We start from the raw sequence: 27,379 nt of genomic DNA, 5'->3' as shown, positions 1-27,379 counted from the left end.
AAATTGTTTATTTAAAATCTCATCGTATCGTATATAATATTAGTTGGTTTTAAACATTATTGCCAGAATGAATTATGATAGTTCCTTTATGAAGTTGGAAGAACTCGTAGCTGGACAACCAAACCAGTTCCACGATGTTTCACATTTACAGATGTCTATCTCTTTATTGGATATTAACTTGTATAAATAAATGTTATCCCGTCATTGTGTTCTACGCCTCTGACGAGGAATAAAATCTTCTATTTGTAACTTTCTAACTAAATAACATTCTGTCAAAAATAATCAAGTATACGCATTTTTCTGAACGAGATAGCGTGTATAAAATTGGTCGGTGTTTTGTGTCAGACAGTGTTTGTTTGCGAAAACTCGCTTGAATATACGAACGAAGCGAAATTAATATTTATCGAAAATATTGCATAAAAGCTTAGCCATATAAAGGTTGAAATTAAAAATAGAAATTCGATAGCGAACATGTGCACTTTCTAACAGTTTCGGTACGTCACTATATTTGGTATACGCAAATTATCCTGAAGCGATGCTATCGTTTTAATCGGTTCAGAGGGAAGTTAAATCTGTTCATTGAATTATGCATTCCTAAATACGAAACAATTACCATAAATATAAAAAGCTGACGAAAAGATGCAGCGTCATTATACTTAAACCGTGGAAGGGAGAGGATATTCGAGCCATTAAAACGGAATTGTTGAAAGTCTTTAGATTTTTGCATGAAGGATTCTTTCAACCGCAGGATATAATCCGACCATTAAACAGGTAATACAGAGAAGAAAGTAGAAAGAAATCGTAAAGGAAACCGACTGTACCACGGTCGCTATTCCGCTGTTCCCAAGAACACGGAATGTTTCGTAAATTGCGAAAGTTGGCGAATCGCGAGCACCGAACCGTAGAATTTCGTCTCCCGGATCAAAAGAAACGAACCGGAGCTTCGGGGAAAGATATATTCCACGGTCAATGACTTTTTCTAGAAAACCGATTTCGCGACAAAAAGAATAGAATTTGCATGAGAAACCATGGCTTGTGTCGTCTGACAACAGCACGCTTTAATTTCCAGACTGCTCTGTGTCATGAAAGTCGAACTGTATAAACAAGACAATAGAGAGGAAATGTTTTCCGCTTCGATTCACGCATGATAAAAATATTTCCAAGAGATATGGCAAACGTATCCAGCAAATTTATTTATCGTTTGTTAAAATCCTCGCGTTTCTCCAACAATCGTCGTGATCATTTTCAAAGAAAATATAATATATTTATCGATCGAATATCAGCGTTCCAAACTCGAACCATATTTTTCTTACGTTTATTTCAGCAACCATACAATTGGCTGATTCGAAATTCCAATAGTATTATCTTTTCTTCAAGTGGAGTTTAATGTCACTACTATGTTATTAATCATACATAATTTCTATCGAGTAAGTTGATTTTCTTGACGAATGTTAGCAAATCGTGAATTTTGCTGTCGTCCAAATTATCTTTCACGAGGAATTTTAATTTGCATTTAGTGCGGAAATTCGAATAGAATTATCTTTTCTTTAATTGTTTAATGTTACATCAACTATAAAGTTATTAGTTATCCAGCGAAACGTTAATATCATACAAATTTCCATCCGGTAATCTGATTTCCTTCATGAACATCAGCAAGTCGTGAATTTTGTTGTCTTCGAAATTATCTCTGACGAGTATCTCAATTTGTATTTACCGCGAAGTATGTTGTATTTCCAACAGTTTCGAATCTTTCGATGAACCTGCATATTTAACGTCTGCATGCTCGGTCGTCTTCGGCCAATAATTTTAAGTAATCCTCCATTCTGCGTATATCTCCGTTGAAATTTTGCTCTGCTGAAAAAAATTCACGTAGCATATAGCAATAAAACTACTGGACGATGTTCCAGAAGCTTGGAAGAGTATTCGAGAATTTTTGAGGAATTTTTTAAAACGCAGCGACCTAAAAATAGAGTGTATGGTCTTGAGCGACTCAGTATGCAGACGACGTCGCTAGGAATAAGATAGCAGACACAAAAATTATTACGCAAAAAGAAATAAGATTACTCTTAACTACTAGCGGTCGACTTATTTAACGATACGATAGCGATCTTTTAACTTACTTTCGCGTATTTACACTTCTGTTCGCTGGAACTGCATTGTTCCAGCCAATCAAACTCGGAAATTCCACGTGGAAAAATTTGACAGCGCAAACTCTGCTTCCAACATTCTAAACAATCAACCCTAAACTACTGTATTCTTCCTTTAGTTCCGGTGAACAGACTATTTCAGGACGAGAACAGTTACCGGGGAAACGAGAAGCTTGTATCAAGCTACTCTCGCAGACGAACTCTAAACTAATCGTGAATACACGGGCCATTGGCTCCTCTTCCCAGCGAATTTCGTGCAATCGATCATTTGATTAAATAGAAGACAACAATTACTTGAAGTGACTTTAATTGCTAATCGCACGGTTCTCGTTACGATCGATAAAGTTGCGATTGAAAACGAACGTTGTTGTTCGTAACAAGATTTGATACTTGCCATCGTCGCTATTATCTTTTATTGCCTGTTTTCTATTACGATTAATATGCAGGGTGTCCCATTCAGCTGGTACAAGTTACAAACTCGAGACGGTAAAAGATAAAAAAGAATTTCTTTAGATATAATTCAAGTAATTCCCTGTTTTCTATTACGATTAATATGTAGAGTATGCAACTGGGACAGTAACCATGCAGAAAAGAATTACATACAATTTCATTATTTGCCTGTTTTCTATTACGATTAATGTACAGGATGTCCCATTCAGCTGGTACAAGTTACAAACTCGAGATGGTAGAAGATAAAAAAGAATTCTCTAGACATAATTCAAGTAATTCCCTGTTTTCTATTACGATTAATATACAGAGTATGCAACTGGGACAAGCTACGACTCTGAGACAGTAACCATGCAGAAAAGAATTAGACACAATTTCATTATTTATTATTTGCCTGTTTTCTATTACATTTTCTATATAATTAATGTACAGGATGCCTCATTCAGTTGGGACAAGTTACAACCTCGAGATGGTAAAAGATAAAAAGGAATTTCTCTAGATATAATTCAAGTAATTCCCTGTTTTCTATTACGATTAATATACAGAGTATGCAACTGGGACAAGCTACGACTCTGAGACAGTAACCATGCAGAAAAGAATTAGACACAATTTCATTATTTATTATTTGCCTGTTTTCTATTACATTTTCTATATAATTAATGTACAGGGTGCCTCATTCAGTTGGGACAAGTTACAACCTCGAGATGGTAAAAGATAAAAAAGAATTTCTCTAGACATAATTCAAGTAATTCCCTGTTTTCTATTACGATTAATATGTAGAGTATGCAACTGGGACAGTGACCATGCAGAAAAGAATTAGATACAATTTCATTATTTGCCTGTTTTCTATTACGATTAATGTACAGGGCAATGACATTAATAAAACATTAGTATTATACGTAGAGTAATTTAATGTAAAATATTAATATATAGGATAATGTAATATGCTATCGTACAGCCCTTTCCACTAGTATTCACAATGTGTGTTCAATGATTACGTTACACGTAATCAATTATTTCTCTTACGTAAAATAATTGAATCAGGTACCTTATACTAGGTACTCCAACTAAGAAGAAACACCATGAGTTTGATAAAAACGTTAGAGATATAAAGCGCTGTTCAGCGATGTTTACAATCTGCAAGACACAGTGTGTTATAAAGAGCACTTAAAAATAAGAATTAATAGGATTTTTCAGCGAGATATATACTAAACGTTGGCGGGAAAGAATTTTTCTGCCAGAGAGTCTGCAGAAAAACGACACGAGCTAACTTTGTTGGAGTTATGCGAGACACGTTTGAAGACGGTACGGTTTCAAAGTAGTCTGACTAACTAACGCTTCTATACAGTACGTATCCCGTATGCAAGTGGATTGTATCCAAGTTTCATACTTCGTTACAAACTTCCTTGCTCGTCTTTCCAAAGACGTTCGGCTTTGTTTTCAGTTAACTTACCGAGTAACCACCGAGAACTTTATACTGTGTTACGTTTAAGTAGCTGCTGACGCGTTGTAAACTTCCGGTTCTACACTCATTTCCCTCCGGCCATTTAAAATTATTAAAGCTGTGTTGGCGGTACTATTAAATACTTCACCGCAATAAGTCAATTAATGCCGAGCCATTGAAAGTCTTCTTATAAAAAGCTACACTTCGATAACAACTGCTGCCACTAACTTTCAGCAATTACAAAGGAACAATAAAATATTTATGCTTTCTTGGAATCTCTTACGAGTTTTCTTTCCCTCGTTGTCTACCATCTTCCTCAAAACGTTTAAAATGAGTCTATGTTTATTTTTTTTAGCTATATTTGTCTAATCTCGGTCTGTAGATCAGCTTGTAGTCGTCGCAATCTTTCAAAAATTCCAGACATATGTCAAATGACACAAATGGATGGTAGTTATTTCAAGGATCTTCTACGAAGATGAGCAATTGCGAATTATTGGAACGCAGAAATGTCTGTGAAACAAGGCCAGATAGAAGGCACGTTCGTATGAATTTTTCCATTGTTTTTTCTCTTTTCGCTTTTGTGCATCCTATCCACTTTTGGAGTGAGATTCACATATCACGATACTCCCTGTATATACAGGATGATGCGTAACGGTTCGTGGTAGGAATGAGATCTGCGAGATTCTATGGTTCAAGATAAGTCGAAGATCAAAAATAAAGAAATTGCGCTGGGAAACACGTTCTTGAGAAAGTCGAATTTGAAAGTTTGCCAAATACACGTGAATTTGCTTAAATCGCAGAATAAAATTGAAACACGTTAGTGAAAAATGATCAAATATAATTTTCCCGAAAAATGAGATTCCGCGCGAACGAACTTTATTCTCGACTTGTTTTCGCATGTAGAACAACCTCCTATCTACTTCTATCTGCCTGCGAATTAAATTTACGTTGATTCGACAAAATTTCAAATTCGATCTTCCCGGAAACAAAATCACCAGCGCAATTTTATTATTCCCGATTTTGTTTCTTATCTTGATCCATAGATCTACTTGCGTACGACCTCTACAAAAGATCATTCACTGTTTATCTATATGTATATTTATACAAGTGATCGGGAGGAAATTCGAGATACAATAACATTTTTGTAGAAATCCGAGAAAACGCTGATGATCATCGCTCGTGAATGCGTTAGTGGAGCGGAAAAGGTGAAATAAATTGTTAATGAAAGATTCATCGACTGTGACTGAAATTCAGTGACCGGCGTCTCTGTATTTTCGATGCCCACGCTCGGAAAACCCTCTCAGCTACCTACGGACGAAGGTTACGAGGTCTTTTTTTATTATTTGTACTTTACAACTTGTCCAGCTGGACATTTGGTAAATTTTTCTAATTTAATTACTAAATAACATGTGGACGACTACTCCCAGGGGGTGCCAAAAAATTAATACCTTTTGTGCATTATTTAATTTGCACTTTACAATTTGTCCAGATGGACATTTGGTAAATTTTTCTAATTTAATTGCTAAATAACATGTGGATGGCTACCCCCAGCGGAATACCATCTTCGAGTTTGACTATTTTATTTCTTTAGTGAAGTTAATGGGGTGTTTTCTACAACAAAAGCCTTTTTTTTATTTAATTTTTACTTTGCAATTTGTCCAGATGGACATTTGGTAAATTTTTCTAATTTAGTTACTAAATAACATGTGGATGACTACTCCCAGCGGGATGCCAAAAAATTAATACCTTTTGTGCATTATTTAATTTGCACTTTACAATTTGTCCAGATGGACATTTGGTAAATTTTTCTAATTTAATTACTAAATAACATGTGGATGGCTACCCCCAGCGGAATACCATCTTCGAGTTTGACTATTTTATTTCTTTAGTGAAGTTAGTGGGGTGTTTTCTACAACAAAAGCCTTTTCTTTATTTAATTTTTACTTTGCAATTTGTCCAGATGGACATTTGGTAAATTTTTCTTACTTAATTGCTAAATAACACGTGGGTGGCTACCCCCAGCGGAATACCATCTTCGAGTTACGGGTGCTTATGAACAAATTCATTTGCACTATGTCACCTCGTAGGAAAGATACACTCTCGGTTGACCTCGGAACCGACTACTGTCGGATGTTGCCGTTAACAGGTAGGAAATTTATGGAATTTACGTATGCCGGCTAAACTGCAGACACAGAGGCTCCTTTACGAGCGACACGGCCTGCAACAGCCGCCCGTTTCGCAAAAGTGCGCGCGCTCGTTATCACGGTTTTCCTTGATAGCCACGTCTTAATGGCTTACGCGGATAACGTTACGTACGTTCAACGTGAAAGTTTCAGCGGTTTGATATAACCCGCTACTCTCTTTTCCTCGTTGCTCCTTTGCACCCGATGGGCTACGAAGCCTCCGTTTCGCTGCTATTTCTGTTATTTCGATTATCTGGCAAAGGACTTTTACTGCCGCTTTCTCGGCCGAGAAAATTCGACACGGCAAATTTGATTTTCCGCGACCTTAATATTTGATAAGATATTCCATATGTATTTCATAACACGTATGATATTTGGTAAAATATTCTGTACGTATTTTATAATATGTACAATATTTGATAAAATAATCTACACCCGGATTTCCAGGGATTTTACTAAAACGTAAACGAATGTGTTTATCCGTGGAATAGACAGAAACACGAATATATATATGCATGGAAGTTTAAGTCATCAATAATCACACTGACAATCTTGCATTACGTCGACTTATTAATTTCACTGTACGCTCACGTCCTTTACGGAGTACGTCTGCTCTTCCAGATTGACTTCTTCTCCAGCGATTTTAGATTTTATAATCCCGTCGCTGGAATATGCAACTATGCAAATAATGGATCGAGTAATTTCTTATCTGGATATTACTATTAGTTTGAAGCGTCCAGCGTTGCAATTATTCAACTTCTAACGTGTTATTAAAATTCAACTTTCTTTATCCCTCGTTTTTCCTGTACAGGGACTCAAAAAATTGATCCGAGCCGCATGCCAAGCCGTGATATAAGCGCTCACTTATTAATGTGTTAGCGATATAAATCAACAGGTGCTGTTGGAAAAGTGACAGTAATTTAGTCCGCCGTGTATCAGCTTTTCCATCAGTTTTGGACCTGTTTGCATTTCTCATCTTTAGCTCAGTTTGACGTGAAAAGTGTAATAAATTATTCGATCAATAATCTGGCTCTCGCTATTCTTCCTAGTTTGTCTTCCTGTAAAAATACATTTGTTTAAAATCTGTATTTTTTCAGTCACTGTGTACTTCTATTTCCTATATATTTTTGCTTTTCTTTCTTTTTTTGGTACATTTACTATTTATCATTGTAGACTCGTGTTCGTGACTTGCTAAGTAAAATAAATAAACGCCGAGAACTAACATTAACACGTTCCTAATGATCGCTCTTAAAGCATACTTCTGTTATTATCCTGTAGATTTTGGAACCCATGTAAACTGAAAGATATAAGTATTCGTACAGTTAGAACGTAGACATATAACTAAAAGAGAATTATTTTCTATATTATTCAAGTATATATAACTGTATATTATACACAGACACTTACACTGTTAAATGTACACAAACAAATGTCAATCAAATCACTCGGTAACTTATAATGAGACAAGATTGGCAGAACAAGAATTGTAACAATATTATATTGTATATACTCATGTGGTATGGATCAACCTTTGTTTGTGTACATTTATTATAATTAATAATATATAATACTAATAATATAATATATATAAGTATTATAAATGTTATAAATACCTATACAATATACATTTACGTATATTTGAATATACTTAATCATGTCGAATATATTGAATATATATAATAAATATATGTAAGCATTATAAGTATTATAAATATCTATACAATCTACATTTGCGTATATTTGGATATATTTAGTCATGTCAAACGTATTGAATATATATAATAAATACATATATACATATAAGTATTATAAATATCTATACATTTACATTTACGTATATTTGAATATATTTAATCATGTCGAATGTATTAAATATATATAATAAATATATATAAGTACTATAAATATCTATACAATATACAGTTAAATATATTTGAATATATTTAATCATGTCAAACGTATTGAATATATATGATAAATATATATAAGCATTATAAGTATTATAAATGTCTATACAATCTACATTTACGTATATTTGAATATATTTAATCATGTCAAACGTATTGAATATATATAATAAATACATATATACATATAAGTATTATAAATATCTATACAATCTACATTTACGTATATTTGAATATATTTAATCGTGTTGAATGTATTGAATATATATAATAAAATATCTCACTTTCATTTTCTATGGTACAATAAAGCAACTAATTTTGTCTCTCACTGTATACGATATTTAGGTGACGAAGTGCTGACCTTAGTTTTCTAGGCTTTAAGATTGGCTCGGATACGGCTAGTAGTTCAGTAAAGCCGAATTTACACCGTTCACATTAGACGATCACTGCGGATGGGACGTTTTTTGATGAATCTTTCACAATGAGACAGTATAAATTCGATTTGCTACTTGACTACTGGTCGTGCCTCAACCAGAGTCTACCCACAGTACGACTCACTAGGAACTAACTTTCTGGAAGTTAGCACGTGTCGAATAAGTTTTCCTAAACTGCATCTTTCGTGTATTTGATCGTTTGCCAATTATATTAGGAGAAAAGTGGTGATCCAACAAAATACCTTCTAATTTTTCTGTACGTACATATAATGTCTGTTACAAATGTTAAAAGCTACATTCACTTGTGAGAGTAAGTGAAGCTCAAATAGGAAGCGTCATATTTTTTTGCATCCGGATGCTGTCGAAGCTTCCGTAAAATTAATGGTGCGTCCTGCAGATCTTCGTTCATTAAATTAAAGTTGAATTCCTGATGCTTGAAATTAATGATACGCTCGAAAGCAGTTGATGGTCCGTATAAATCGTTTCAAGCTGTTTCCTGGAAACTGTTATGAACACATCTTTTTCTGTCATTTCATAATTCATTCATCCGATGAATAGAATTTGGAATGGATTTATTCATCTGCTAAATAGAATATCACCTTTGATCCTACGAGAAGATGACTCAACAATTATCACATTTAGCGACAGTTCACTCAAAATTGTAATATTCACTTCAAATACTTTTTTTTACAGATTATAACTTCACGTTATAAAAATACAATAATAATATATCAGGTGATCTCATAGTTCACTCTTCCACTCTATCTTTCAGCGAAGAGAATTAATACTCACGTTCATTAGAAGCTTCTCCAATCTGATGTAAATATCGATGTACGATACTACTGCTACTACTATGTTTGCTATTTCCTCGGTAGTCAAATGAGGTGCTGCTTCAATTACAACTATCAATGCTTCGACATCGAAGGTTACTCTTCGACCAGACCTGGCTTCGTCAGCAAGCTCGAAAACACCATTCCGGAATTTTGAGAACCATCTTTGACACTTTCTCACATTCAGCACATGTTCTCTGTATACTTCTTAACAATATCCATAGTTGTGCTGCCCTTTTTAAACTCGTATAGTATACATTGTCGTAAATGCTCCTCGCTGACACTCATTTTGTAGCTTCTCTCGATGCGAGGAGTAACGATCCAATTGCTTCAAACTCACGCTGCACACTGTCCAGATTATTCTCTTTAGAAAACGTGAAGTAGAGTTCCTGTAAACACATCAGCGAAACGTGATACACACGATTGTCTACAGTAAGATAAGAAACTACATTACTTAAGCGGAATTTACACTGTTTCGCTTCGGAAGTACACGGCGGATGAAACTAGGGTGGAAGCGGCGATCATCCGTCGTGTTCTTCCAAAGCGAAACAGCGTAAATTCCGCTTCATGGGATTACCAAATATCTTACGTTCAGTGGATACGTTGAAATTGATTTACATTCTGACGCATGTGTCTATATGACAAAGACTTTATTCTAGCGCATGTTCGAAATATTCATTATATTCAGAGTTTCTCTTGCGCTTCATTGGACGTTTCGTCAAATAACAATAACAATAACAATAACAATAACAATGACAATGACAATGACAATGACAATGACAATGACAATGACAATGACAATGACAATGACAATGACAATGACAATGACAATGACAATGACAATGACAAAGACAATGACAATGACAATGACAATGACAATGACAATGACAATGACAATGACAATGACAATGACAATGACAATGACAATGACAATGACAATGACAATGACAATGACAATGACAATGACAATGACAATGACAATGACAATGACAATGACAATGACAATGACAATGACAATGACAATGACAATGACAATGACAATGACAATGACAATGACAATGACAATGACAATGACAATGACAATGACAATGACAGCAATAGTAATTACAACAACATCAATAGCAATAACAACAACAACCATAATAATAATAATAATGTTGTCTTTGCCGTGTTTTAAATGAAACGGGTTGAAAGGGTAAGTAAAGAATATAGGAAAAAAGGGAAAAAGACAAATAAAGTGAGGGAAAGTAACGCACGTCTGGGTCGATGGATCGCATTTGCATATATACATGCAGAACAATTCGATCTCGAGGAAAATCTCTGTTAAAGAAAAGAATGGATAGATTTGGAAAGAAAAATAGAAGGATGCAGGAAACAAGTAAATTGTAAAATGAGAAGAGAAAACAGATGGAAGAACATAGACTTTTCGAAAATCCAAAGACGTACGAACTTATTGTAGTACCATAGTAGCTTAAAATTGTCTGTTTAAAAGTGACGTACTGCTACTAAACCGAGTTACTAGCTACTACAATTTCTATCCACTAGAAACGTTTCTCGATAGAGACAATACTCACTTACAGATAAGTAGCGTTCGATAAACTACGTCATACAATTTTTCAACATACAAGTTTCAAGCATAGTACAGTTTTCAATTAGTTTTTAAGTCTTGTTACAAAATATACTTATTTTGTTTGAGAAAAATCAATCTGCTGAGATTTTCTTCGCATCCTATCAGGCGTAACGACTTCGTAAAAAGTTAAGATCGCACAGCATAGGATCGTAAGCTCCTACGTCCTTCCTGTAGAGTAGGTACCTAAACTATGATATCCTATTCATCTTGCGAAAAAACCTAACACATCATTGGATGCAGAAAAGGTATGTTCGTGCATTCTTTACGCTTTTCGAAAAATAGTTTCTAATGAAATATATAGGTCAATAATTCTCAACCGGCGGTATGTCTGCCACTAAGGTTACGCGAGAGATGGTCGATGGTACGTGGGTAATTTGCGCGATGTATCTTACTGCTGGCCGATCTTGAATTCCCATTTGCATACAACACATTCTTTTCTTTTTGGTATCACAATTTTTAGATTCTGATTTCCGTGGTATGCACTTGTGAGAAGATTGAGATCTACTGGAATTGTTTGTAGCAATCGTCAATTTTCTGTCTATACATAATATAAATGTCGTATGCAATTAGTAATTGTATATAATTTATCTAACAAATTTGCATGGAAAGAATATTTATAAAATCGAAAAATATTTATGTGACTTTATTTATTAATTTCCGGATATATCTTGATTATATAAGTCCAATAGTTTAATTTATTAGTTTGCATTATTGCTGCAAAATCCTGGCTTTCAATCAGTATATGATAAATCAAGCAATGTAACACTGTCGATTAAAATTATTTAATCCAAAAATATATTCCTATAATATTTGATTTAATTCCATATAAAACTCAAAAATATTCGAAACATCATACTTCCAGAAACTTATCTACGATATTAATAATTCGTTGTTTTTCATGGTCAACTAAATAGGAAAATTAATTGCACAATGGTCTACCAAAGAAAGTACAAGATCTTATATAACAATCAAAGATGAATAACAATACGTACGAAAGATTAAATACTAAAACGTGATGTTCGTTCGAACCTAAAAGCGTAAAATAAATAAGGAACAATCTACATATCACGCAAAAGCGGTTAATAGGACCAACAAATTTGCTAGAAGCAGCCATGAAAATCAGTTTATGGGCAGCGAAGAATAAACGTCCTTGTTCAAACGCATCGCGTGGTAACAACGTCGAGCGCGGCATTATTTTTCAACTTTCATCGCGTGGCTGCCGAGATCAAAGCTATTGCTCGTAAAGGGCAATTCAGTTGGAATTAACCAGCTAATCTATGTGTGTCGTGTTTCAAATTGAATCAGCCTCGCGCGCCTTGTTTACGGTAATGTGATAAATGAAAGCTGCTTAAAAATACGGATCACGAGGGTGTGTTGAGGGGATTGTTGCGCGATTGTTGGGCCGGCAGCCCGCAAAATATATCGCCCACGATTCGTTCGCTGATCATTATAAACGGGGACAATACCGTTGCTCGATAATGCACGAAGATCGTCGTGGATCTATGTCAGTGGTGATAGATGCCACGGTACCAAGCTTCCTGGCAATCTCGATAATATATCGCCTCGATGTATCGCGGCCACATATTCCTTCCTCCACGCTGCAACAGCAGAAATATGTATAAATTTTTGTTTCGCCATTCGCTCAGTGATTGGCTGATCTCGACCTCGCGTATGGTTTTATATTATGATTCAGCGATTGGTTGCGCTCGCTGATAATACACCACCAATCGTATTACCGCAATGTAAATTCGTAGACGCATTACCATAATAGCGAACAGTTATGCAGACAAAAAAGGAAAAGCACGATAAGTATATTGCAGAATTTTTGCTAAATATAAAGGCACAAGAGCGCGCACGATACATGTGACGTATAAAAATATAGAAAATATCGAAAGTATCTGATATGATATTTAAACAATGAAACAAATCCCTATTTATGTACCATTTGTTTTTTATTCTATTGATAAAAATTTGAATTTGCATAAACACCCGCCAGTCGAGTGATAAGATACGTACTCTGTCGTTTGCTGGCGAGTTTTATTTTTTACATTCGATACCTATCGGTCTATTCTGTATTTCATGAGTACTGTCATTCTGTGTAGTTGCGGGGGTAAAACTATGATCGATTCGTAAATATCGATTGTCATAACTAAACGGCGGATTTTTATGCAGATTCATATTTTTGAGAATATGACTGAAAAGGTAGAATCTCGGTGGGAGATTGTTTTATCTGTCAGGTATCGTAAAAAGTACTATACTTTGGGTGTTTCGCATATGTTTTGATTTCGTGTGCACGCTGTGTAATTTTGCACTCTCAAATTTCCTGTAAATACATAAAAGTCCGCAGTCTGGTCCTCGCGTTAGTCGCTGTCCTTTTCTTATGGAATTTCGTAGATTTGTCATCAGTTTTAAGATTTATATTTTTAGTAAACTCATAATGTTGTAAATGTATTTGACAACACACTTAGGTACATGCTATTTTTCAATGCACTTGTATTTGTACTACTATTTGCAAGACATTGTTTTACTCTTTTTATAACCCGAATGTTTTAGCAATATTTCTAGCTATTACCATTTTTTGTAATTGAAATATTTATTAGTAGATTAACGTACTTTATAAATTGTGCTCTACAGTCAATGAAATAAATAATTACTATATTTTCACAATATTTAATCTATAATTTCTTTCTCTAGATAAAAGAAAGATAACGAGAATGCAACAGATTTCTAGAATTTTATTATTTTTCTATGATTTTGTAATACATGTGGGATAGTGTGACATCAGGGAAGGACGTTGTCAAGGTATGTTTACGTTGTCAAAGAATGTTGTGAGCGTTACCAAGGGATGTTAGAAAACAGTGAGCGTGGAAAACGTTGTACGAGAGTTGAGAGAGTGAGAGTTGAATTTATCGTTGTCGAGTGAAGATCCTTGTGCTGTAGTGTCGTAGAAGCAGTGAGTAACGAATACGTGAAACGGGAAATTATATTTGATTTCGTGTGAGAGCGAACGATATTGTATTAATCATACTGTTACCTATAATACAAACTAATAATATAACATTCCTACATACATAAATTAACGATTCCAAAGTTTTTAAAGATGAACTACCTCGTTTTAAAATAATACCTTTTAATTACCAAGTTAGGAAATCAATAAAAATGAACTCGTGTCTTTTTCACGAAATATAAAATATACAGTAAAACATATAACAATTCACTGCAAAATTCAAGAAACGTGTGTTATACCGCTGCTTGATATCTATACTGTCACATACTAAACAAATTTCAAGCTTACTTTTATCGAATACAAGGTCTATGTTTAGGTCTATGTTTAAGATCTATACAAGGTCTGTGTTTTTGTTTCTATCGTGTAGAACGTTATGCATATTTATAATCCCATTAAATAAGGCCTGTATTTAGTGTTGTTGAAAACGCACATATTAAAATTGACATTTTCTTAGGTCGTATCACTATCAACCTGCAGCAGCAATGTGATATAACGATTTCAATTTCTTTTACATGGGTGTTGATCGCGTGATGAGTTTTGAATCAATAATAACATACCATGTATGTAAATAGCATAATTACTCTCTTTGCTATATCCCTGTGTAATTGTCTTCTTTTTCCATTCACCGCATTCACCATATTGTGTTCTTCAATGAACTGACCGCTTTCAAGAACACTCTGATCCTTTCACGCGTACTCAATAGCACACTTGCTCAACCAGCTTTCAGTCAGCTCGATGCGCATATCCATCCCTCGTCTCATTATTTGCTAAATATTTTATTCACATGCAGCATATTTTCTCTCATAGCTGTTGCTGAGAACTTTGTGACATTATACAGGATGTTCTACTCAAATCGATCTTCGCAAAAAATACCTTCGAAACTATTCCTGATACCGGAGAATACTTCCAGCAGAAGTTGAATGGTGGATCCAGGAGGATCGGGATCGACGCTGCTACCCCCTTTACATTACTTTCTATCCGATTATTGTACCTTTTTTAACGTTAGAAAATATCTTCAGTTTGAGCGAAATATGAAAAATATGAAATATGAAACTAGATACGCGCGACGTTTCGTTCCAATTTTACGCGAAGCACTTTCAGATATTACAAATCCCTTTTGGTTGCTGAGATGAGAGCAGGATTATGGTAACTTATTATCACGCGACTCGCACTGTGAATTCATGCTCCAGTGTGTTGAAACCGTTCATTTAATCTAATTCAATGTTTATGCTTACCTTCGGCCTCGAGTGAATTAACGCGCTTGTCCAAATGAGTTGCGGTAACAGAAAAATTTCAATAAAAAGAAGATTAAAATATGAAAATTCGTGGATCGCAGTAGAGTTAAAAGAGAGAAGAATTTGTTCGCCAATGGAAAATCGCTTGGCCCCGTGACGTTTTAAAGTTCGTTCGAAGCAATATTCTCAACGATATAGACATACCACCTGTCGTGTTGGCCGAGTTCGCTGGCTCATGTTAATAATCCACGGAAGCATGCGCTATCGCTGAAACGAATTCCAACTATGGATCGCTAATTTAAATATTAAGCCATGCAAAGCCAATGTTAATAACGTTGGTACAGTTAGCGGCGCTACAGCGAATATATATGTATTTACATAAGGCAAGCTATCTCCTTCTCTCCTTTTATCTCGCTATCCTTAATGTTAGCGTACCCTGTGTGCGAGTATGCGGATACAAGTAACAAAACATAGCCGTTTATTCCTTAACTTATCTTGACCAGCGGCGAAGCTTTTAGCCCATTCATGGCATATCGAAAGAACTGGCATACATACGTTCTGCGTGAGGCCAAAAACGAGAAATACAGAGCTTCGTGTTATCTAACTGTAATATATCATGTAACCATGATGGCCCGTGACTCACATTTCTGCTAAAGTATTTTCTCAAACTTGTTATTTCTAGTAACCTTTGCTTACTATTATATCGTGTAATTATTGTAATTCGTTTCGCAGATTTCTACTGAAATATTTTCGCGGATTTTCTGTTTCTAGTAACCTTTGGTTGCTATTATATCGCGTAATTATTGCAGTTCATTTCGTACATTTCTACTAAAATATTTTCTCGAACATGTTATTTCTAGCAACCTTTGGCTCCTATTATATCGCGTAATTATCATAGTTTATTTCTTACATTTCTACGAAACTATTCTCATTTAAGAAATTTTATAATACAACTAATTTCAATTTCAATTTTAATTCTGTTGAAAATTGTGGATCTTAATCGCCGAAATAAATGTATAGGAACACTTGGATTATACTTAGAATTGATATCAAAATAGTTTCAGATTTATTTAATATGTGATTTCCAAGATATTCGTCGATATACATTTACACGCGTCTCAGCACTCTCTTTGTCTTCTATACCACACTACTATCTGAACAGTTGCATTCGAGACGCTGTGCACGCGCATACTTCCACACACTCATACTCATATGTGTGTGTCACTACTACGAGGCTAATCTAATCTAGCACACAAAATTACACGTATCTCAATAAATTGAAAGCTTATTATTGATGTTGGAAATCTCGATATCAATTATTCAAGCATATGTTCTTTCAGTTCTCTTAACTCTGTGCTTTTTTGTCTATTCCCAGCAAGTAGACTGATACTGTTAAAGCATGTCGTAACACATCATGTAATTATCCTTCCGTTTGGGAACTTATTTTCTTTTTAGATATCTGTGTTTTAAAAAACCCTTTAAAAGTCTTGAATACTCTTGCAAGTTTCTAGAATATCGAGCAATAGTTTTTATCGCTACGTGTTAATTTCTTTAAGTCAAGTGAAACTTCATGAAAAGAAAAATGAACAAAATGAAAAATTACTTTTAAATTGGGAAGAAGCCAGTATGCAGTTAATCCCTAACGTTTCTATTAAAATATTTTCTCAAGCTGTGTATTTTTATATCCTGACTATTGATCATCAGTGAAATGGGCGGAAATGATTTTTAGAATAAACTCAGCGAGAAGAACTTTACATGTAAATTAATAGATCAATTCACCGAAACAGTTACCGGGCAAATAGACTTTGTAAACACTACGATTGGCGTTTTTTCTGTGTACAAACCAAATAGTCCAATCTTAATTGCTTTTCGTTCAAACTGTACAAAATATTAATCCTTTTTGAAGTAAATATACCGGTGAAAAATTAGATTTTTATTTTCATCGTGTATAGTTGGAAGCTATTCGTAAACCGATTTTTTGTTACATATAGTTAACTCGAAACAAAAAGAAGGAAAAGATATACTCGGAACCATTAACTCTGACACTACTATGGATAATTAGATGATTACAATCGCTCGTTACGTAGTAATTGTCATACACATATGTATCACAAATGACGATGATCGCGTGACACGTAATGTCCATATTTCTCGAAATAGATTATGCAAAATATAATAAAAGAAGTGAATCATACTAGCAATATAGGTGCAACTGCGACGTGGTTTCTCTGCATGTCCTCGTTTCCAATTCTATCGTCCACAACGTTATTATTAAATTAGATAACTATAAATAACAAAATTGTTACGTAATAGCGTACATGCACGCTATTTAATTAAATATAATCTACTGCACAAAAGGAAATAAAAATTCTGTATTATAATACCGGTATAAATAAACGGTACAAATGCTTTTCGATTATATAGCATGACATGGGAAAAAGCTAGTCAAAAATCGATATCGAAAATCTTTTGTACAAGTTGTGAAACTTTTGCGGCTCCATGTAGTCGAATGTGTAAGAATCAGAGTGTCGATGCTTTTTCTTGCATTTATGTACTCGTGAAGCGTGATGATATTGAAGGTTTTTTTCTTTCATTGAAGGTTAAGAGCAATTGATGTGCTCGGTTATAAACAAAGAACGAAACTTAGATAGCTATTACTCGTAACAAAAGCATAACACTATATTATACAGGGTGATTGGTAACTGGTGGTATAAGCGGAAAGGGGGTGATTCTACGCGAAAAAGGAAGTCGAAAATATAGAATAAAAATTTTTCGTTTGAGGCTTTGTTTTCGAGAAAATCGACTTTGAATTTTCGCTCGGTACGCCTGCACTTTATCACGTCTCGTTATAAGGGATCTCACTGTAGATCGTTGTCTCGATGGATATTATCGCAGTTTAAGTTTGTTTTTGCCGTAACGGAAAATTAGAAATATATAATGAAATAATATGAAGTAATCATAAAGTTTATTATTACAAAAATTGCTGAAAATGTTCCCCATTCTGCCGAACACATACTTATCAACATAACGTCGATCGAGACAACGATCTACAGTGAGATCCCTTATAACGAGACGTGATAAAGTGCACGCGTACCGGGCGAAAATTCAAAGTCGATTTTCTCGAAAACAAAGCGTCAAACGAAAAATTTTTATTCTATATTTTCGACTTCTTTTTTCGCCTAGAATCACCCCCTTTCCGCTTGTACCACCAGTTACCAACCACCCTGTATATGAAATACAAAAGCGTAATAGATCGTTAAGTAAATACAGTGGCGAATAAAAGAAGGTTTAGAATTGATATACTATGAATTTTAATAACTTCTGTCATCTATCCTGTGGTATTTATTATATTTATTCATTGACCTTATTAAACATAGATCCATTTTCTAGAATTATGATGTATTTTTACACTTCTTATTCTATAAACTCTCTTCTGGCTGCTACAGTACACTGTGTGGAGATATGAAAGAAAAGAAAAATATGTAACAGACATTTTACTTCAAACCATTATGATGAAAAAAGAAAAAACAGGTCTTAGACAATTGCTTATAATAAAAGCGTAATGTATCATTAAATATTTACTTCAAACAAACTTAAACAGTGATTTTAATACTATGATGTTAGGATCATGTTCAGAGATTATGAAATGAGTCGTTCATCTCTGTCATATTCCTATTTTGCAGTAAAACCCAATTCTTTAATCATTTGACATCGAGTGCCATTCGAAAAACGCATGGATACGCTGTTCGAATGTGTGTGCATGTTTTTCGTAATGAAAATGGACCAAATGTCATAGAAGAATATCCACAGCGCTCTTCAAATCATGGTATCGCCTATCACGTAACATTTGCAAACGTTTAGCGATGTTAAACTGAACCTGTAACCTGACTCTCATGGTCACTTGACCTATCCTCTTTAGACAGATTATGGAAATACATGGAATCGAGAGTACATTTCAGCTAAAAGCTTGATATATATGCACAATTGATGATAAACGTCAATGAAGCTATACTAATTAGCGTTAGCAATGGTCATTCCGATATTTAGTGAACGAGATCAATGAAAGTATCTCTACTCGTACGCACAAAGATCATTTTGTAAATCACACGGATTTCCATTCATTTACCAGTTGAAATGCAAAGCAGAGTATGCAAACTATGTCTGTCGAGTGTTCGATTCAAACTGGATCTTCGCTGATGATCATAACATCCGAGCTTTGACTCTATTTGTCCAGGATACACGTTGATTCGTCGATGCCAAAAATTTTATTTTCTCGACCAACAGCATCCTGGCTGTTGCCATAGTCTTCAAGTGAGCCCTTGACGCGACCATTTCTGCCAACGTTAGCACGAAACATGAGCTGTTGTATAGATTTTTTCCTGATCAAAAGCTTGGATTCTTTTAAGTAGCTTGTTTGATGATTGAGCAACTATTTATCAAATGTTTTTTCAAACCAACAAAAGACAGAACTTTCTGGAAGGGTTGAAAATCACGAATGAGATCATTGGACTTTGTATATTCATTACAGCAATCATTTTTGTATATTCATTACAGCAATCATTAATTTTGTGCATTCGTAACGATAATACTTTTCGTTCGTTTTCGATTATTATAGAGTATGCTGCACTGTGCAAGGTTTTGAATTTGCTGTTTGAAAATGTCCTCTACATACGTCTTTTGTAAGACGGAATTCTGAAACTAATATGCTAGTATGTTCATTAAAAAGTAATTTCCTTGTATAATAATTAGATTAAAAAGATTTCGCAAAGTAAAATATGCAGATTATTACGTATTCGTGGGAAATTGGAGGGTGCGAAAATGCACAGAGGGCGTATACATATAAAATCTGTGTATGTCTCTATGTGTACTTCTAAAATAAAATATTCCAAAAATATATAAAATATCCAAAGCACAATATTCCTTCTGATATTTAGTAGATGAACGAAATTTCTGTACAAGTTCCATTTCTTCAATTATATTTATAAGACTATAAAGATACACAGAATTCTACAAACAGTCTAATCACTATCACAATCAGTAGCTATCCACAAACACAATTATATCTTAAAACTTAACGACAGAGATCTACATTTTCTTTCGCGTGTTTCGGAATGGAATAATAACGCCGATTCATAGCTATCGTACGAATAGATCGCAATTTGATACGAAGACAATTATTTATTACGAAAGAGAATCCGTGAGAATTAAAAAGAGGACATTAACAGAATATATCGGCTCAGGTTTTATTACTGCAATAATTGCATTTTCATTTGTTTACTAGGTAGGAAAACGCCAATTAAATGGACGCTTGCTCGTGCATATGACATTGCCGTGTTCGCGTACCTCCACATTTAATGCTGTATTAAGCGGATTTTATAGTCAGCGTAAAATACATAAATACCGGAGCAGCTATTGGTATTAAAGATAAATCCTTTCGTCTCTGATCACATTGACTGTAATACCTGTAAACTGCTGATTCAACCAATCAAACCATTCACTTCTCTTTCGCGATTAATGTTTCAAGTCGTTACGTGTTTAACAACTTTTACATGTTTTCGATTTAAACGTCACACGCGGTGCGATAAAACGTGCAATATTAGTCTAATAATACGTCCATTAGCAAATCTGCAACAGATCTACTTTGCGCTGCGTTATCAGATTTGCTGGTATAATTATAGAATTTTTCATAAATGGTCTAACTTGTAAAATAAATAATTCGACCAGTCGTTTCTAATATTTCACGATAATTGTATCGTGCCATACGCGAGCAAAATGTCTTGTATCGCGCATCGATAAGCTTCCTCGAGTGTTCAATTGTTCAAATACCGTCGCGAGCCTATGTGTGTTATTATTTGAAAGATCCACCGAAGAAAAGTGGATTTTCTCGCGTGCTCCTGTGTGCTCTTTATCGTAGTCTATGTCGCATGCGAATCAAAATCTTCTGAATTCTACGTAGTTGTTAGAAATCGAAATGTACACCCAAAAAGTAATGGTTTTTATTTTCCATTCTCCACGCTTTAGGGTTTAACGCGTAGAGTAACGTGACGAGTAAAAAGAAGAATAAAATTGTGTTTTATTCCGACATACGAGAATATACGAATTGGTGACATTATATATTTGAGGTGGTAAGGTGCCCAAGAAATTCTCGATGTTCGCAATATAATTTATTTAACACTCAACAATCAACAATCCTCGATTACCAATGAGTTTCTCGCTTCTCAACTATGTTTGCTTCGCTGTTAAGGCTTGATCCTTCGCACTTCGCTGTTCAAAATCGAATGTCTCTTTGAACTCTTTCGTTTCTTTTATCACCCCTTGATATCCTCACTACGCACGCGTTTATTAGATGTCCGCGACCGTTGCCGCGTACGCTTTCTTGCAAAACTTCGGTGGAAGGATCGTAGGGATATCGATAGCTCATTAGGCATGTCGGCCTTACGCTTTGAAGCTATAGCGCTTTATATCGCGAAGCCGTTTTGGAAGTTCCGTGGTCAAGTGCCGCCACAGTACCCCCTTACCAGTGGTAACGCTTTTATTTTTTTATTTGTTCGTCGTTAATATTTACAAATTTCGTGGATAATTCCCGAGTCCAATGGACCCCAGTGTCACACGCTCAGAAGCAGTAATAGGGTTGAGGTGGTAGTTGGTGAAAATGCCCACAAGGAATACTCTTGATGTTCAACAAAAGAGGTTTATTAAACTGTTAACAATCAACAATCAACAATTAACGATTAACTATCAACGATGAGCGATTAATAATCAAGAGTTAATAATCACGTATCTCGAATTGTGTTTGCTTCGCTATGACGCTAAACCTTTCGCACTTTGCAGCTCGGAGCAGGATGAATGTTTTGTTCGAAACCAAACTGATTCTATTCTTTGTGGCCCCTCGATATCCCCACTACGCGTGTGTTTATTAAATGTCCGCGATGCATTCTTCCAAATATTCGGCAAAAGAACCGTAGGAATATCGATGGCTCATTAGGCATGTCGGCCTTACGCTTTGAAGCTATAACGCTTTGTGTCGCAAAGCCGTTGGGAAGTTCCGTGGTCAAGTGCCGCCACAGGGTAGACTAAACATCCTGCATGCCACAGCTATCGAAACAATAAGCAGAAAGTAACGGAATAGCCGCTTCTGATATACACCCAACGATAATCCCTCCGGGGAGACTAAAACCTCGGTATGAAAATCCTCTCAAAATAGCGCTCGATGCCTTTCTGTTGTAACACTTTGAACCGTCACTCTATTGGATTCGCATAATAAATTCTATTACCATATATAAAGATCAATTTCTTCACCTTATTTGTGAAACGTTCGAACTGCGACGCGAGGAGATCACCGGTGATGTATCATTTTCGTGATTTCTTGTGTCTCCTACGTGACACTAGCGGTTATCCTAAACCTGCTGTAGCCGGTCAGGAAATCGGACGCTCCTGCCCGAGCACGTGACGTACTTGTTTGTTATGTTTTCGTTACTCGCTTCGTTCGATTTGAACTCCGAGCGGTATTATTATGACGTGATTTTCGACGCTTTGCTGTTCAATGTTGTCGTCGAGTGTGTCACGTAAAATAACAACAAAAATAAAAAAGAAACTGTATTTTTTTTCTAACACTTTATTTCCGAGCCCTAGGCGTGACTTTCCAAGACTGACTCTTACAACTCGACTTCCGATCGGTTTCGGTTATTTTTCTTTCGTCACCCCTCAATATCTCTCCACTATCCTCGAGTTTATTAGGCGTTCGCGACCGTTGCCACGCACGCCTCCTTCTCGAACGTTCGGCAGAAGCACCGTCGGAGTATTGATGGTTCATTAGGCACTTCGCTTCGCCGATATATATCGTTACCGAGTGTCGCCACATATTGAAAAATAAACGTTCGTTTTCTGAGAAGTTTCTAAAACATTCCTCTGTCTTCCTTAGCCCCTTCGATTTAATATTTTATTTTTCCTGTAGTATTCCGTTACTTTTCTTTTCCTTCTGATATTCCACCATTTCGTTTGTCTTTATTGTTGTCGAGGCCTAAGAACTATTTCTATGAGGCGCGATAAGCTGCAATCGACGGCGATCGCGGCTGAAAAATCGATTTCCTTCGCCGCGTTACAACATGTGCACGGTGAAACGCAACCTGTGGCCAAGGAGTTTCGTCTTATCTGATGCCAGATGGACGTATCGTCGGCGATTGTGAGACGCAGCGCGATTGCCCGAGGACGTGCGCGTTCCGCGGCGTTCAAGAAGCGTAGTACCCGGTTTATATAGACAGGCTCGCTGAAAGGACAAGGCAATTAATCTTAACGACACTGGCGTTGCGCATGGCTGCCACCCGGCTATGTGACGCTAATTAATCTAATATGCTATTGATATTATAATTAGGTGCACGGTCCTTTCTTCCTCATTCACAAGTCCTTTCGTTCCCGCGTCTCCCTTTCTCATTTCTGAAATCGCTTTGCGGCTACTAGCCGCTGGCTGATTTATTAGCGGACCGCTTGCGCTGCTATGCTCGAGAGCCAACAGGAAAACGAGGAACGAACCGTGGGTCGTTGACAGTTTTCGAAGGACCTCGCTGTATTTTATCCGATCGATTGTCGTTACCGTCTGAATGAATTACGAGCGCACGGCATTCAAGAAACTACTCGATGAAATTAAGCTTCTCGAGGAATTCAAGGGCCTCCGATGTAAATTCAGACTACAGGAATAAATAAATATTTCAACTAATGAATCTTTATTATTTAGTCAACTTGCATTTCTAATATTTCTGTGTACGACGATGTGCAGGTAAATAAAATTCGTTGCAAGAATTTGATCGAAATTCTGAAATTTAAAAAATTTGAATCATATCGAATCCTTATTGGTTAATCGACTTATTACTCTTGTAATATTTATGCGTATCAGTGATTCAGTTTGAGAGTAAATAGAATTGGTTGCAGGAACTTGGTTGGAATTCTACAATTAAAAAGATTCTAGCCGCGTCTAATTCTTGTTATTTAAATAGTTTGCATTTTAAGTATCTGTATATATGTGTCTGTATATAGTATGACGTGATTGAGATTGAAGATAAATGAAATTGCTTACAGAATCTTGATTAAAATAATGGAAGACGCAGATCTTATCCACGAAAGATTTAAATCTTAACGTTTACGTGTGTGTATTTTAATAAAAATAACTTGAATATATGACAACACGACACAAGTCTCTCTGAAGTGGAAATATAATAATAATAATAACAACACAGGGAAGCTTCAAGTTTAAAAGAAATTTACATTTCAATAATAATATTTGTTTATTGCACCATATATCACGATAAATCATTCTCATCAATTCTATACGTTTCTTTTTATGAAATTTTTTTTTAATACAAATCCAATTGGCGATCGATCATTTTTTGCTAATGGTTAAATATCTTCCTCTCGTTTCTCCTATTTCCAATATCTTTTATACTAAATTCTTCTATTTTCATCTGAAATCTATGAAAGTGTACATTCAGCAATGAAATTAAATTCGAATATTTTTCATACTGTGTTTATTACTTCTGCTTACTAAGTTTGTTAACTTCGATTAAATTTAATTGCAATATTTATCGCGGTATTTGTAAATTAAAATGTAAATATTAAACAGCTCGCGAAAACACGATACTGTACATATCTCGATTGTCGCGGTAGAGCTGCAAAGAATCTATTGTTATAACTCGAGAGGAAAGTTGTTACAACTTTGAGAGAATGTGCTTCTTTCGCCGAACCAAAGGGAAATGTCTTGAAATTCACAACAGAAGGTAATTACGCAAATTTGTACGATAATTGTTTTTACTTGGTAAATTTCAATCCACTGCACCGATTGCAAGAAACAGGAAGAAAATACAATATTAACAGAATTCTACTATGTTATCCGATAAACAGTGCTGTTCAAGAGACTCAGTTTTCAAATTGTCCTCTTATTCTCGATGGTGTTTACAAAGATTATTTTATATATGAAACGCAAAAATTTCCTCTTTTTTTAATATGATGACATAAACATAGCATACCTTGATACAATTATTCACGTATATGGCATATAATTGAAATATCACATGCATTGACCCAGACAATATTGCTTATCATTTTTTAAACACAATCCTCAAATCCTCAATTTCATTTCCACAATTTCTTTTCTACTTTTCTATAACTTCGCTTGAATAATTCCTAGTGTCGTTAAAAATGGCTAAGACCGCACTATACATAAATAACGCTATCACGGTCGTAATTTGTAAAATTGTTCCTGCATATTAATATCGTTATATAATCGCATAACTTGTTATCGTAAAAATGTGCAAAGGTATCGAAGTAGTTACACGTTACGAAAGAAATTCCGTAACGATTTATTCCGCCGGTATGCGGATAAGATAGTTTGATTATAGTGCAGGCGGGGTTGCCGATCATAGTGTTATTAAGAGTGGAGGCCATTGATTTATTATCATAATTTCTCAACCGAAATTCAAAGTATTTCATTTTCGTGCAGTCATCGCGGTTGTTATCCTGCAACTGTACTCACGTACTTGAATCTAAGTGGTTGATTTATGTGCCCTCCGCATTCTGCACTTCGGATCATGAATCAGAAAGAACCAGTGATTTAGTCTCGTCGATTTATCTGTTTATTTATGTACCTTTATCAATGATCTATGGAAAACGCGTATATACCTATTATCCGCCGTCTACTACTTGCTACATGTATCAATCTGTTAACTATCAAAATCGCGTATATTCCATGTACGTACATATGTCTTGAAAAATAATAATCATTTTTACTGCGATCAAATTATTTTTACGATATCATTTTATGTATTTTTTTTTTTTTTGTTCTTGTCATTATTGATTCTGCACGAACAATGTGTATTACGATAACAAGTAGATTTGTAATGATTTTTCACATTCATTATTGCGCCAAGTATCATGGAAAATGATATATTCGACCGATAGAAAATTTCCATTTTACATAAATTTGATTCCAATGGTTCTACCAGACATTTTTGTACTAGATAATATCTTTATTGCTTTCTTCGTGAATTACGAGAGGTTCCGCTTGTTTGATACGTTTTGTCAGTATTTCTATCCTAAACCTAATAATTACCATATTACTTATCCGCTTTCTATTTGCGATTTATACAAAATAGCCATCTTCTGTTATCTACATAATATTTTTGTATATTATAGAAATTGAATTCAGACATTTTATACATCGATATTCTAACATGAGTAGATACATGATTAGATAATTTACATTTATGTCGCAACGAAGTAGCATAGTAGCATCGGTCTCGAATTGAAAAGTGAATGTATTCGATTTAGAATTCGTAGCAATAATAGAGATTTGAGGAGCAATTAGTAATTTCATTTAAAACGTTGATACTGTATGATGATCTTATAAAGAAAAGAAATTCGCGTTTTAAAGAACGCACGAGGTGGGATATTAATATGAAACATTTTTAAATTCTCTATTTTCAATGTAGTGTGTTCAAGTAAATATCATTTAAGTATTTTAAACAATATCTAAAATTGCAAAATATTTATAAAATATGATGGCACGAATTTTACTTCCAAACTATTTACGAATTATCTCGTTGGCAATTTAGATCAAATCGACCATCTATAGATTCGAGCAAATGGAGAAATAATTATATCCAAGTACCAAAATATGAAATGCCGAACCTAATATTTCCGAAACAAATCGTAAATTAACAAGAGAACTAGAGAGGGATATAGAGTTTAATTTGAAACTTTATAATCTAATAATATAACTTCTAGTGTATATAATTTCCAATAATTCGTTTAGTTCATTGATGGCAATTGCCTATCTACTTCATGACGACATACTTAACCCCTTAACCTACGATTTACGTTCAAGAATTTTGGACCGAAAACGTAAACAAGCTCGCGCAGCCTTCGAGCCATTGAGCCACGACTTGTGTAGTACGATGACCCGTACTATGCCCGTAATATTTACGTTTGGCCCGATCATCGTATTACGGACTATGCCCGTAATATTTACGTTTGGTCCGACCGTCTACTACGGGCTGTGTCCGTAATATTTACGTTTGGCCCGATCATCGTACTACGGGCTATGCCCGTAGTTGTAGCTTCAGGGGTT

General features: G+C 35.1%; 1 long non-coding RNA gene across 1 annotated transcript in view; it reads right to left on the bottom strand.

Annotated features, from left to right (window-relative positions):
* Positions 1-8,338: 8,338 nt before the first annotated feature.
* LOC105666189 overlaps positions 8,339-27,379 on the bottom strand; it is a 45,671-nt gene continuing 26,630 nt past the window's right edge. Inside the window, exons 2-4 of the long non-coding RNA XR_001099082.2 lie at positions 12,489-12,620; positions 9,355-9,781; positions 8,339-9,169 (exon numbers count right to left, since the gene is read on the bottom strand). This is a non-coding gene — a long non-coding RNA (uncharacterized LOC105666189). The remainder of the gene's footprint in view (positions 9,170-9,354; positions 9,782-12,488; positions 12,621-27,379) is intronic.

This window comes from Bombus terrestris, chromosome 10 (genome assembly GCF_910591885.1).
Source record: "Bombus terrestris chromosome 10, iyBomTerr1.2, whole genome shotgun sequence".
NCBI classification, from domain to species: Eukaryota; Metazoa; Arthropoda; class Insecta; order Hymenoptera; family Apidae; genus Bombus; species Bombus terrestris.
The sequence above is the reverse complement of the archived record's forward strand: the minus strand, read 5'-3'. Positions and strand labels throughout refer to the sequence as shown.